This window comes from Podarcis pityusensis (assembly GCF_964106645.2).
Source record: "Podarcis pityusensis genome assembly, chromosome: 5".
NCBI classification, from domain to species: domain Eukaryota; kingdom Metazoa; phylum Chordata; class Lepidosauria; order Squamata; family Lacertidae; genus Podarcis; species Podarcis pityusensis.
In genome coordinates this window covers 2,746,867-2,762,232 of record NC_138032.1, presented here as the reverse complement: position 1 = coordinate 2,762,232, position 15,366 = coordinate 2,746,867, and the positions used below count along the sequence as shown (strand labels likewise).

The following is a 15,366-nucleotide window of genomic DNA, read 5'->3' as shown; positions in this document are numbered from 1 at the left end:
TTTATCTTATTTTGCAGGGCAGCTGTGACGCTGGCCACAGATTCAGGGCATGCGGGAGAAAGTTCCCATAGCGCATCGTTCCCCTGTGGAACTCACTGTCACATGAATGTGACGGTCGCAGGATTCAGTGGTTTTTGGAGAAGGCGGAATTGTGCAAGAGAGGGGCTCTTTTGCTGCAGAAGGGGAATGCTTTTGGGGGGGTTGGGGAATACCCTGAGGACACCAGGTTGGGAAGGACTGTTCCAAATGGTCCTCTTGATCTGAACCAGTGTCCTTAAGATTTTAGGGTGCATGCCAAACCTCTGATCTGGGGTGTTTGTGTGTTGGAAGGGGTGGAGGTCTGATTCCCTCCAGCCCTGAACAGCTACACTGGCATCTATCTGGCCATGGAGGGGTGGCATTTCTCTGCTAGTGCCCAGCTCCTGGGTTGAATTTCTGTGAAATGGGGCATTACAGGGGAGGAGCTGAACTGCTTGGGATCCACTGGGTCGTGAGTTGCCCCTAATTCTGTCACTTCAGAAGGCCCAATTTGGGCCCGATGACTAGGCCAGCTCCGAATTGGCACCTTGTATTATTGTAATGACTGATAGCATTTATACCTCGCATTCTCTTCCCAAAGAGCTCAAGGTGGCGTATGTGGTCTCCTTGTTCCTCAGCTGATCCACACCACAACCCTGTGAGGTAGGCTAAGCGGATAGGCAGTGTGACTGGCCCCCAAGGTCAGCTCAGTCAGCCTCATGGCCGAGTGGAGATTTGAACCCTGGTCTCTCCCAGGTCCTAGTCTGGCACTTTAACCATTACACCATACTGCCTCAGAACATAGCCCAGAGTAGACTTTCACTTGCCCCCTGCCTTTTGCCCCAGTTGGAGTGATTAATCCCCACCCCACTGCCCAGCCAAAGTCCCGGGTTTAGTTCCTGGCATCTCCAGGCAGGAGGATAAAACTTTGCTCTTCCTTTTAGTTCTGTCCCCTTGGTGTGTTTATTTTCATAGACTCACAGAATTGCTGGAAGGGACCACGAGAGTCTGGGACGCGGGTGGCGCTGTGGGTTAAACCACAGAGCCTAGGACTTGCCGATTGGAAGGTCGGCGGTTCGAATCCCCGCGACGGGGTGAGCTCCCATTGCTTGGTCCCTGCTCCTGCCAATCTAGCAAGTAGATAAATAGGTACCACTCAGGCGGGAAGGTAAATGGCGTTTCCGTGCGCTGCTCTGGTTCGCCAGAAGCGGCTTAGTCATGCTGGCCACATGACCCGGAAGCTGTACGCCGGCTCCCTCGGCCAGTAAAGCGAGATGAGCGCCGCAACCCCAGAGTCGGCCACGACTGGACCTAATGGTCAGGGGTCCCTTTACCTTTACCTTTTACCATGATAGTCACTATGCCAACCCCTTGCAATGCAGGAATCTTTTGCCCAATGTGGGCCTCCCTCAAACCCACGACCCTGAGACAAAGAGTCTCACGCTATCCCAGATTTCAGCTGTTTGCGTGGTTTCGTTCTTTGCTTTAGTAAACCCCTTTCTGGGTCACATTTGCTGGACTTGGGAGGGCGAGATGCAAACCGTTCTGAAAATGGGGGGGGGGGGGACCAATAAGGAAATGTTTCCGCCACTTTTAAATAAACTCTTATAAGGTCCAAGTGCCCCTGATACAAATCCCAGTGTCTGGAAGCCACAGGAAGGGAAAGTTGCTCTCGTGCTGGGATCCCACTTGCTGGTTTCCCACGGTGGCATCTAGTTGATTCCAACAAGAACAGGACGATGGACTTGATGGCTCATTGGCCTTTTTCAGCAGATTGTCTTTATGTCCTTATGCCAGTTCTGGGAGGTGGAGAGGTGTTATGTACTGAGTTGAATAGGATCCAAAATGCAGCAGTCTGATTGGTCCTAGAACAATAGGATTCAGAATGCAGCAGCTTGATTGGTCCTAGAACAATAGGATTCAGAATGCAGCAGCCTGATTGGTCCTAGAACAATAGGATTCAGAATGCAGCCGTCTGATTAGTCCTAGAACAATAGGGTCCAGAATGCAGCAGTCTGATTGGTCCACAGGAGCCACCCAATCCAGCTCCAGGTGGAAGTGAATCCACAACCTGATTGGCCTACAGGAGAATCGCGGAATTAGCCAGTCATGTGGGGCCCACTGTGTAAATAATGTATATAAGGCAGACATTCTGGGGAACTTCCATTCCTCCTCACCACTATGAGCTGAATAAAGAGCATGAAATCCACTCTCGACTCCGAGCATATTTCAAGAGGAACGCACACCTTCATCCCAGAGATCCCTGTTGGATCAACAGTGCCATAATACATTGGGTGACCCCAAAGGGAGAGACCCCAAAGGACATCTCCCCTGGGGGGTTGGCCCCTCAGGGTCTCCAAAGGGTGAAGGCGCTACCCTCCCTCCTTTTGTGTGTTTGTGTGCACGCACACATTTTCGCTCTCTGGTGTTATTGTGGAACAAGGGGGTGGGAGGTTTCTGCCGTGGGTGTTGTGGGCAGTGACTCACACCGGAGCCTGGGTGGGTGAGGACCGAGGTTGGAAGTTGTGAAGAGTCTCACAAGCCACAGAGCGAGGTGCACATTGCGTGAGAGACAGCGGAAGGCTGAGTGGGATGTCCCAGGTGATTGAGGGGGCGAGACCTGTCGCTCGGGGTGTTTTCTAGTTTCAGTCAGCTGAATGGCCTGTTTTTTTAATCCGGGTCTTCGATTAAATTGGAAATTCTGGGTGTTGCTCTCGTCGTTGTTTTGTTTTATGCTGGAGTTGTTAATTTGTTAGTTATTTCTTGGATTTGTTTTTATGGAGTCTGTAATTTTTACGTCTTGTTATCTTGTGTGTTACGTGTATATTATACTGTTACTTTATTTCATTGTTTGCTCTGGGATGGAAATATTCAGTGGGAAGCAGGCGATAAGTTTGCACTGGCTGATAAATATGCATCTTCAAGGGCAAAAAGCCAGTTCAAAGGTGCCCTTTTTTACCTTTAACACCTGTAGAAATGAGGGAGGGAATTCAAGAGATTGCAAAAAAGAGGATGGATTTTGCAATTCAACCAAAATGTGACACTTTGCATTTGACTTTAATCCCCAAATTTTGAGTTTTATCTTCAAAACGTTGCATTTGAATAGTGAACTTGCAAAAGCTCCCAAATCAGGCCTGCAGCCAGATATCCTATGGTGAATGATCTAACCTCAGGGCCTAATCCCACTGTAGTTAGATTAAGTTGTGATTAAGTGCTATATAGTGGGGTGGGAATTTAATTGGTTTGGTTAGTTTAATGGTATTATTGATGTATGGTGGCCCGGAAATGAGTTGATTTTCTTCTGCCTAATTTTCTCCCATGTTATTTATTTTTTTTAAAAAAAGGTTGAATTTTGTACTTCATAGCTGACCTTCCTTTGTAATATTTTTCATGGTTGTTTTCTGTGCTTATTAGGAATTTTCATTGTATTTTTGCAGCTGATCGTTTAAGGTGCAATGTTTATTTTGGTGCTTGAAAGAGGACGCTCTGTTTAGTTGTTCATTGTGTTTCACAAAACGTAGCCACTCCCTGGCATTTAAAAAAAACCTAACCATAATAATGGCCAAGTGATCATGTGCAAAGTCCCTCACTACAGAAGGGCAACTTCTCATTGTTGTCGTTGTTTAGTCGTTTAGTCGTGTCCACCTCTTTGTGACCTCCTGGACCAGAGCACGCCAGGCACTCCTGTCTTCCACTGCCTCTTGCAGTTTGGTCAAACTCATGCTGGTAGCTCTGAGAATGCTATCCAACCATCTCGTCCTCTGTCATCCCCTTCTCCTTGTGCCCTCCATCTTTCCCAACATCAGGGTCTTTTCCAGGGAGTCTTCTCTTCTCATGAGGTGGCCAAAGTCTTGGAGCCTCAGCTTCACGATCTGTCCTTCCAGTGAGCACTCAGGGCTGATTTCCTTCAGAATGGAGAGGTTGGATCTTCTTGCAGTCCATGGGGCTCTCAAGAGTCTCCTCCAGCACCATGATTCAAAAGATTCAATTCTTTGGCGATCAGCCTTCTTTATGGTCCAGCTCTCACTTCCATACATCACTACTGGGAAAACCATAGCTTTAACTATACGGACCTTTGTTGGCAAGGTGATGTCTCTGCTTTTAAAGATGCTGTCTGGGTTTGTCATTGCTTTTCGCCCAAGAAGCAGGCGTCTTTTAATTTCGTGGCTGCTGTCACCACCTGCAATGATCATGGAGCCCAAGAAAGTAAAATCTCTCACTGCCTCCATTTCTTCCCCTTCTATTTGCCAGGAGGTGATGGGGACTTCTCATATGTGTATGCTATTATATATATATATATATATAAAGTTACAAAACAGCCACTTATAAAACACTCCCCTGCCTCTGTATTTGCCATCGAAGATAGTTTAACCTATGCTGCGAACTGCGGAGAGTTTTGTTCTAATATGCGCAGTATATAAACTGTCCAATGAAATAAAATACATTCAAAAGGTTATCCCAGCTTAGGAAGTTCCACCCATTTCTGTATGGAAAAGCACAGGTGGAAGAGGTGAATTCACGTGTCGTGAAGGGTTCATTGGCTACTGGGTGTCCTTTTTCAGGTGAAGCAATTCTCTCTACGAAGTAGGCAAAGTTGACAAGACTGGAATTGGAATGGCTGTTGTTGTTTTTTAAAAAAATTCCCTGCAGCTAAATGATGGGGTGAGTGTGGAGGAGCCTCTTTTTTGGGGAAGCCTCCCAGGGGTTTTGATGAAAGTTAGAAATCAAAAGGGCGGCATTTGTTTGGGGTCTGAGAGAGGCCCATCTCTAAGGGTGCGTCTCTGATTTTGATGTACTGGACAGACACCTTCTTTAGGCAGACTGTACAGCTTTTAAAAAAAATAATGTTCGAGGAGGAGGAGAATGCTAGGACTGCGTCGTAAAAGTGAATTATGCTGCGCTTCGGATGCTGTCTAATGAGGAATACGGTGCATAACATTAATAATAATAATAATAATAATAATAATAATAATAATAATAATAATAAAAAATTATTTATACCCCCGCTCTCCCCAATGAGAGATGGGCTCAGGGCGGCTAACACCAGTAAAATTACAATAAAAACATAATGGGGGGGGACCCAATTTAAAATACAGGTTAAAATGCAATTTTAAATGCAGCCTCATTTTAAAAGTAGCCCATAGATCAAAACCATAAGGGGAGGGAAGACATAAGGGTCAGACTGAGTCCAAACCAAAGGCCAGGCGGAACAGCTCTGTCTTGCAGGCCCTGCAGAAAGATGTCAAGTCCCGCAGGGCCCTAGTCTCTTGGGACAGAGCATTCCACCAAGTCGGGGCCAGTACTGAAAAGGCCCTGGCCCTAGTTGAGACCAATCTAACCACCTTGCAACTTGGGACCTCCAAAATGTTGTCATTTGTGGACCTCAAGGTCCTCCGCGGGGCATGCCAGGAGAGGCAGTCCCGTAGGTACGAGGGTCCTAGGCCACGCAGGGCTTTAAAGGTCAAAACCAACACCTTAAACCTGACCCTGTACTCCACCAGGAGCCAGTGCAGTTGGTAAAACACTGGATGAATGTGATCCCGCAGCGAGGACCCCGCAAGGAGCCTCGCCATGGCATTCTGCACCCGCTGGAGTTTCTGGGTCAGCTTCAAGGGCAGCCCCGCATGTGGATGGTCAGTGGTTTGTTAATGGAGCTATGGATGGCCGAGTGCTCTTGAAAGTAATCTATCGGAATCCTGTGGATTATTAGGGATCTGGTGCTTGGCAATGATTTAGGAGAGCTGCGCATTTCCCGCCCCCCCCCCCATTTTCTATAAGAGGCGGATTCGTGCCACAGTGAGTGAATCTTCGTAAGTAAGTGTGTTTGCATCACATAGTTCAACTGTGGAACTCCCTGCCACAGGAGCCGATGGTAGCCACCAACCTGAACGGCTCTGAGAGTGGATTAGACAAATTCCTGGAGGAGGAGAGGGCTACCGATGGCTACTGGCCAAAATGGCTTTGCTCTGCTGCCGCAGCTGGAGGCAGCCGTGCTTCTGAATTGCTGGAAACCACGGAAGGGGAGAGGGGCTGTTGTGGTGGAATCCCACAGGCAACTGTGGGAACAGGATGCTGGACTAGATGGGCCATTGGCCTGATCCAGAAGACACTTTTAACGTTCTAATGTTCTTATGTAGATAATACAAGACTATTTGCTGCCTTGGTGTGTTTTCAGGTGATTTTCTGCCACCCTGAGGACTAATAACGTAAACGTGCGTGGTGGAAATGCGAAGATCTTGAGATTTCCCTTTTTTTCAGATCTAGCATGAGATGGCCGTACTTTGCATTGCGTGGTGATTCATAGTAAGGCAGATTGGTAAATCCCCGCCTCTCCTTCTTTGAGTAGGAGTCCCTTTACCGCTGCTGCCCTTTAGAAACGAAAGCAAAATTGCAATTAACCTGTGTAACAGAGTGATTTCTTGATTTTTGCCTTGACAGTGGTCCTATTTATCTTCCTTTAGTTGCCTCATCCCTGCCACAAGCAACTATTTTGCGGGCAAAGGAAGATAAACTGTTCTATTTTTTTTTCCTATAAATTTTTATTAGTTTTTTAACATACCATTTCCAACAGTAATTAAACTTTTACATCTTATTCGATTTTTTGACTTCCATCAGTCCTGTCTGAAAATTTTCCAATCTAATCTTTTAGTATGCATTTCTTATTTCCCCTATTACATTTAAAACTCATAACCAATATCTCTGTCTTTTTCTACTTGGTAACACTTCGTATATTTCTCCTTACAAAACTTCTTGTAGTCCTACTAGCGTAATTTGTTGCTTACAATTGCTCTTCAAATAGTTCATATACTTCTTCTAATCTTCTGTAAATCTCTGGTCCCGCAGGTTTCGAATCCTTCCTGTCATTTTGTCCAATTCTGCATAGTCCATTAATTTCGTCTGCCATTCTTCTTTCGTCGGAATTTCTTCTTGCTTTGAGGAAGATAAACTTTCCTAAACCTTGGGTTGCCCCCAGCTTTGCTGCAAGAAGCAGACGCCTGATTTGCCCGTAAACTGGGCAGCAGAGGGCAAGACTGGGATTCATAAGTGGGGGGCCCAACCACCTTTGACTGGCTTTCGTAGCCATTATTTTTGGTTGTGTTCTGCCCCCCCCCCCAAGGGGCAGGGAATTGTCCAGCCTCTCGCTTTGAGCCGCCAGCCCAAAGAATTAAGAGAAATAATTGATAATATTTATACCCCTCCCTCCTGACTGGCTTGCCTCAGCCAGTCTGGGCGGCTTCCAGCGTGCATAAAAACATAATAAATCATTAAAGATTAAAAAGCTTCCCTATACAGGGCTGCCTTCAGATGTCTTTGAAAGGTTGTATAGTTCCTTATTGTCTTGATGGGGGGCGGGGAGGGGTCACATAATTCCATGCCCTCTAACATTTCTCTGATGAAAATAGGGATGTCCTAAGGAAAAGCGGGACATTATGGGATCAGATCAGAAACCAAGACGACTTCTGTAAATCTGCAACTGTCCCTGGAAAATAGGGGCACTTGGATTGTCTGGCATTGAGTGTTCGTCCCATCGGTGATGGGACAAGTCTCTCCCTTTCTCTCTTTCTCTTTCTCTCGTGTTTTTCCAAAACAGAACACACACTCACGGTCCAAATCCTTGCAAAGACCGCATGCAGACACCTTCATGTCGGATTTACGTGTAAGCCAAACAAGCTCTAGCTTAGGGCCCCACTCTGTTTTGTTGTTGTTGTTTAGTCGTTTAGTCGTGTCCGACTCTTCATGGGGCCCCCCTCTCTTGGGGGCCCCTAAAAAAATTTAAAGAAAAAAAAACTGGATGTACATTTCCAAAATATAAGATAAAAAACAAAATAAAACCTACATACAGCAACCGTGTTTTGTGTTGTGTAGGCTCCTATGATGTAAGTCATGGGCCCCGCCTGCTCGCCTGCTCCCTCAAATATCCCTGGTTTGCACCTTTCTGTATATAGGGTGCCTACATTTTGCATGGACTGGCTGCATGGCAACATGTGCAAATGGCTTGAGATACTATGAGGTCCATAAATTACCATATGGCATATATTCAACACAAAAAACAGTGACAATTTGTTGTTGACAAAGGACAGCTGGACATACAAAGGGCCCCATGACCTTCAGTAGCTTAGGGCCTCATCAAACCTAAATCTGGCCATGTGAGACCATCAGACCACAAGTGCTGGTAAGGAACTGGAAGAGGTCCTCTAGCGAAACCTTTTAATGCACAGTTACTGCAGTTTGGTCCAGCTGTTGAATCAGAGTGGCGTTTTCCAAGGAGTGCATTTCAAATCTGAAGATCGGGTGCCTCTTTGCCTGGGTGTGTTGAGTTTCTGTGTGGTGGAGGCCCTGACGCTTTTTATTTTTGAGCGGGCTTCATGTGTACCAGAAGAATAACAAAGCCAATTCCATCTTTTACCTGTTGCCTCTCTGGGGTGAAGAGCATAGCACCCGAGCCTGCAGGATAGCTCAGTGGGTAGAGCATGGGTAGATCTGAACCTCAGGGTCGTGGGTTGGAGCCCCATGTTGGGCAAAAAGACTCCTGCATTTCAGGGGGTTGGACTAGATGACCCTCAGGGTCCCTTCCAACCTGACTGTGCTATGATTCTATTATCTCTTGTCAGTCTTAGCATCAAGACTTGTGGGTCTTGTGCATCAAAAAACCAAATCTCATCCCAGGCAATACAAATGAAAGCTGAATTTTTCAGGTTGTATGTGCCTTTCAAACTGAGCAGTTTTATTTGTCTGCTTTTTGTGTGAGTCATTATTTTGCCCAATTTGTTTCCCACTTGCTTCTAATGGGGTCCACAAATTCACTTGCTGTGGCCAGCAATCCCTCCCTATCCTGGTCCCTGCATTTTTTTTAGGGGGGGGGGTATTTTTTTTTTTAATTCCCTTAATATTTTTCCTTTAAAAATGTCTTTTTTTAATTAAGATTTTATTAAAGCTTTTCCATAATAAGTGAATCTAAACCAAAACAAAAACAGAGAGAATAAGAGAAAACACCAAAGGAAAACAAAAATGAAAAGAAGAAAAAAAGAAAAGAGGGAAAAATAAAAACAAGAGGACTTTTGATTTTCTGTCTCTCAGTTACATAAAAGAAACTATTCAAAATATTCACCCTAGAATTGCATCCAACTAATCTGCTTTCTGCTAGGCCATGTTTTCCCAATCTGCCTAAAAAAATCTTGTACAAATATGCATTTTTGGGGTGGCTCCCCTGCCCCCAAGCCTGTTGACTTGTCCGTAGGTTGATAACCATTTTGCCTACAATACGAAGGGCACTTGCAGCCCGAACATTGTGAAAAAAGAGGGAATGGGGATTAATGGCAGCGTGATGAACCTCAAGTGCTGTCGGCCCCCAAGAAGTGTATGTGTGTACAATCAGTGTGACGCTTTTCCTGGTTGACGGATCTTTCCTATAAATGCCCGGCGCTGAGTTCTAGTGCCTCGATAATCAGTGGTGGCCGCAATTACCACCTCCTCCTAATTGTGGATGTGAGGACAGCAAGAATGGCTTTTATGCTCCTGGAGTTCTGTGGTCTTTAATCTCCTTCATATTATTGGGCAAAAAGTGCTCCCAGGCTCCCTGTATTGTCGTATTAGCTAGACAATGGCCACTTTTATCATTGCTCCTCTCCTGCAAAATGCACTCACAAATGCTTCAGGTAGAGGGAAGAGGGAGGCATAAATCACTCCATTTCAGTTTGCCTCTGTTTGTGTTTTCGCCCAATCTTAAATTCAGCTCTCCACATTTCCACAGCAATCTGCGTCCCTCCCCCGCCTGTTTTTTAAAAAATAATTCTCATGGAATCTCTTCTGCAATTTTCTCCTAACAAACACATTTCACATGCAATTTGGCCCAATATAAACATTTTTTTGCAAAACATTTCCCCCCAATAGAATGCACTTATGTATGTTCCCACCCCTTTGAATATGTGTATTTTTTTAAATGCACGCTTACTCACTCCCAATACATGTCAATTTTGTTAGTGGGTTGTGTTGCAAAATTCGGAGAATTGTGGTGATTTCAAAGGGTAGCTGTGATTCATTTTGCGTGTTGTGAATTGGGTGGAGAGGCAATTGCATCTTGCTGCCCCCAATTGCAGAAACCCGGGAATTGTTGTTGGCAACATTGAATTCGCAGCTGGTACTTTCAAAGCAGAACGCTGCAGCGATGCTTCTGTTGCACCCCCAAACATGCACCCCCAAACATGCTTTGGGGGTGCATGTTTCCTTTAAACGTTTTGGAGGGCAGGTGGCATAGTGAGATTCTCCCTCCCCCATGAAGTTGCCTGGAATTCTCTTGGGACGTGGAAGGAGTGAGGAAGATTAGGAGATCTTGAGAAATATGCTTGGCATTCAGAAGCGCCTGATCCAGTCATTCTTATTTCAATAATAATAATAATAATAATAATAATAGTGTGGTTTAGTGTGGTGTAGTGGTTAAGAGCGGTAGACTCGTAATCTGGGGAACCGGGTTCGCTTCTCCGCTCCTCCACATGCAGCTGCTGGGTGACCTTGGGCCAGTCACACTTCTCTGAAGTCTCTCAGCCCCACTCACCTCACAGAGTGTTTGTTGTGGGGGAGGAAGGGAAAGGAGAATGTTAGCCGCTTTGAGACTCCTTAAAGGGAGTGAAAGGCGGGATATCAAATCCAAACTCTTCTAATAATAATAATAATAATAATAATAATAATAATAATAATAATTTATTTATTTATACCCCGCTCATCTGGCTGGGTTTCCCCAGCCACTCTGGGCAGCTCCCAACAGAATATTATACAGAATAAAACATCAAACATTAAAAACCTCCCTAAACAGGACTGCCTTCAGATGTCTTCTAAAAGTCAGATAGTTGTTTATTTCCTTGATATCTGATGGGAGGGTGTTCCATAGGGCGGGTGCCACCACCGAGAAGGCCCTCTGCCTGGTTCCCTGTAACCTCACTTCTCGCAATGAGGGAACCGCCAGAAGGCCCTCGGAGCTGGACCTCAGTGCCCGGGCTGAACGATGGGAGTGGAGACGCTCCTTCAGGTATACTGTGCCAAGGCCGTTTAGGGCTTTAAAGGTCAGCACCAACACTTTGACTTGTGCTCGGAGCCAATGCAGGTCTTTCAGGGCCGGAGTTATATGTTCTCAGCACCCACTCCCAGTCGCCAGTCTGGCTGCCACATTTCCAGGTTAATGTTGGCACCTGTCTATCTCGAGAGACAATGGAGCGTGCCTTCGGGGGTGAAGTCAAACCCCTCCGTTCACAGCCTTGAAATGACCTCTCTGGGACACAAGCCTGGGCAGTGTGTCTGGAGGTCCTGGGCTGCCTGGAGCACAAAGACCCCCTCTCAGCCTGGCTGATGTGGTCCAGAGGAAAGTTTGGCACCAGCTGGGCTGCAGGAAGGAGGCATGCAAGACACCATCCAACTGTTTTAGGAGCTCTGCGCCGAATTTGTGTGGGGTTTCGTCCTGAGCTTTCCAGGTGGATGTGGATTGTCGGAAGCCACAGACGGTCAGACAGTTTCTCCAGCAACACCTCAAGTTCTGACTCAGAGAAGGAGAGCTGCATGAAGTTCCTATGGCAGAGCCTTCTTTGTCGTGGCCCCACAACTCAGGAATCTCCCCAGGGGAGATCTGACGGCTCCCTTTCATATGGGCTCCAAAACCCTTTGTATTTGGGAAGGCACTTTTTACGGCGGATTTATTCCTGTTTTAGCTAATCATCTGGTTTTACCGCTGTGGCATTTGCTGTGTCTTATTTGCAAGAATATTTCTGCCTCTTTTTCTGGAATGCACTTTCATAAGCCTGTTAAATGCAGGTTATATATAGCCATGGACTGCAGCTCAGCTTTGGAGCAGCTCTTTTGAATACAGAAGGCCCCAGGTTTTTATTTATTTCTTCATTTACTGCATTCACACCCCACCTTTTCCTCCCAACGAGCTGAAGGCAGCATCCATGGTTTTCTTCTTCCTCATTGAACCCCCCCACAACAACCCTGTGAGGTTGGTTAGCCTGAAACGCAGTGACTGGCACCCAAACGCACACCCAGTGAGCTTTATAGCTTAGTGGGGATTCGAACCCTGATCTCCCACTCTTCAGACACTGCTTCAATCCCAGACATCTCCAGGTACAACTGGAAAAGATTCCCTGCCTAAAATCCCAGAGAAACGCTGCCAGGAGCTAAAGGGACCCGTGGTTCATGGTTCCCTGTGTTCCTAGAGGTAAAGGGACCCCTGACCATTAGGTCCAGTCGTGGCCGACTCTGGGGTTGCGGCGCTCATTTCGCTTTATTGGCCGAAGGAGCCGGCGTACAGCTTCCGGGTCATGTGGCCAGCATGACTAAGCCGCTTCTGGGGAACCAGAGCAGCGCACGGAAACGCCGTTAACCTTCTCGCCGGAGCGGTACCTATTTATCTACTTGCACTGGTGTGCTTTCGACTTGCTAGGTTGGCAGGAGCAGGGACCGAGCAACGGGAGCTCACCCCATTGTGGGGATTCAAACTGCCGACCTTCTGATTGGCAAGTCCTAGGCTCTGTGGTTTAACCCACAGCGCCACCCGCGTCCTTGTGTTCCTAGAAGTAACTGAATAAAACAGATCTCCGAGTGAAGCTCACTTCTACCGAAAGTGGGGATCTGTGTTTGAACACACACACAATTTGGAAGCCCACAAACTGTTGCGCATTAGAGAGGTCTGAGGTTTGTGGCTTAGCAAGGAAGGTTAAGGATCACGGGTTAGGTAAACCCCAACCTCCTGGCTGTGATATCCGAAGGCCCCCTGTGTTAAACCTCAGGCGATCGCAATCTTGCATGGAGGGATGAGATTAGGAGAGGTTGGGGTAGCCATGCAAATCCCCCCTCTCTTGATTCAGCCTTGCAGCAAAAGAGACACTGTGAGATCATACTAGATCAGAGTTTCAAAAAGCATGGGGAAAATGCAGAGAATTCTTCGCAAAACAGTGCCCTAAAATACATACCTGGACATGTTTCGATTAGTGTCTGCAGGTGACTTTGTGGATATTTAATTAGAAAAATCTTAATAATTACCGTATTTTTCACACCATAGGGCGCACCGGACCATAGGGCGCACCTAGTTTTGGGAGGCGGAAAACAAGAAAAAATTATTCTGAACCCCAGAAGCCAGAACAGCAAGAGGGATCTGGCTTCTGGGATACCGTGTGGCTGTTCTGGCTTCTGGGGTAACCGCGCCAAGCCTCCTCAGGGCAGCGGGATGAAGGCTCCCCCTGCCCGAAGAGGCTGCGCAGGGCTAAAGCAGAAGCCAGGACAGACGCGTCGCTGAAGGGGCACTGCGCCTTCTCTCTCTCTGTGCAGCGGCTCTCCTTCACAGGAGAGGCGCTGTGCAGAGAGGGAGAGGTTGCAGCGCCCCTTCAGCGAAGCTGGAGAAGGAACAGAAGGAGACCCTTCTGTTCCTCCTCCGGCTTCACTGGACAGGCACGTCGCTGCGAAGCGGGAGGAGGAACAGAAGGAGTCCCTTCTGTTCCTCCTCCGGCTTCGCATGACAGGCGCGTTGCTCAAGGGGCGCTACACCTTCTCTCTCTCTGCGCAGCACCTCTCCTTCACAGGAGAGGCGCTGCGCAGAGAGGGAGAAGGCGCAGCGCCCTTCAGCGAAGCTTCCAGGACAGGCGCGTCGCCGCGAAGCCAAGGAGCCTGCATTCGCTCCATAGGACGCACACACATTTCCCCTTCATTTTTGGAGGGGAAAAAGTGCGTCCTATAGAGCGAAAAATATGGGAAACAGCTTATAAGAAGTAAATAAGGAGGCCATAGACAGGATAAAGGAAGTATTTTATTTGGTTGTTCGGCTCCTTCGGCCTATAGAGCGAGATGAGCGCCACAACCCCAGAGCCGTCTGCGACTGGACCTAACGGTCAGGGGTCCCTTTACCTTTACCTTTTTATGTTATGCTTATTGTATGTTATGTTCATGTTTAATGAGGGTCGGTTTCTGTATTGGGAGGTGGGAGGTTATGTTGTAAATAAAATTTCTAATAAAAAAAACAAAAACAAAAGAGACACCGCGAGTTCAAAACAAAGGGGGCTTTGGGTCAGGTGTGGCTCTGGGCGCTCCTGGAATGCCGATCTTCCTTATTTATTGCTGTGCTGCAAACGACCCCCATAAATGTATATGGCACTTAGCAAACAGACGAGGGCCAAGAATTCCAGGCCTGGGAAATTTACAGCCCGAGAGGAGCCCAGACAGGTAGAAGGAGCAAGAATATTGCTGCCGTGTGATAAGAGCGGTTCGTAGAAATGCAGGCCTCCTCCTCTGGGGGTCGGCAGGACCCTGTTTGGGCGGCATTGCTGCAGAGGGCAAGAGAGGGCTCAGCAGAATGTTGTTGTTGTGGTTTAGTCGTTTAGTCGTGTCCGCCTCTGCATGACCCCCTGGACCAGAGCACGCCAGGCACTCCTGTCTTCCTCTGCCTCCCGCAGTTTGCTCAAACTCATGCTGGTAGCTTCGAGAACACTGTCCCACCATCTCGTCCTCTGTCGTCCCCTTCTCCTTGTGCCCTCCATTTTTCCCAGCATCAGGGTCTTTTCCAGGGAGTCTTCTCTTCTCATGAGGTGGCCAAAGTCTTGGAGCCTCAGCTTCACTATCTGTCCTTCCAGTGAGCACTCAGGGCTGATTTCCTTCAGAATGGATAGGTTTGATCTTCTTGCAGTCCATGGGACTCTCAAGAGTCTCCTCCAGCACCATAATTCAAAAGCATCCATTCTTCGGCGATCAGCCTTCTTTACGGTCCAGCTCTCACTTCCATACATCACTACTGGGAAAACCATGGCTTTAACTACACGGACCTTTGTTGGCAAGGTGATGTCTCTGCTTTTTAAGATGCTGTCTAGGTTTGCCATCACTTTTCTCCCAAGAAGCAGGTGTCTTTTAATTTCGTGGCTGCTGTCACCATCTGCAGTGATCATGGAGCCCAAGAAAGTAAAATCTCTCACTGCCTCCATTTCTTCCCCTTCTATTTGACAACCTCAGATATGCAGATGACACCGCAGAATGTTATTGCACACAAAAAGGCATGGTGCTGGTCCTCATGATCTCAGAGACGGCTGAGTGGCAGCGTTGTCGCTAAGGGTGGGTCAAGAGAGTCGTGGGTTTAAACTGCAATGCAGGAGAATTTCGGAATACAACAGCCCTGCAAGGTTGGTCGTTAATGTGGCTCACATATTATTTATGGGAGGGCAGAAACAGAGGTGTAAGAGTACCAGGAGAGCATCTCGGATCATGCCAGTGGCCCATCTAGTCCAGCACCCTGATCTCACAGTGGCCAATGGGGTGCCCTAATGGGAAACCCGCTAGCAGGATTCGAACACAAGACCTCTCTCCCCTCCTCTGGCCTCCAGC

At 47.4% G+C, this 15,366-nt stretch overlaps 1 protein-coding gene across 3 annotated transcripts in view; it reads left to right on the top strand.

Moving 5' to 3' along the window:
• Positions 1 to 15,366, top strand: part of LPP (LIM domain containing preferred translocation partner in lipoma) — a 295,201-nt gene that overhangs the window by 34,803 nt on the left and 245,032 nt on the right. The window lies entirely within an intron of this gene.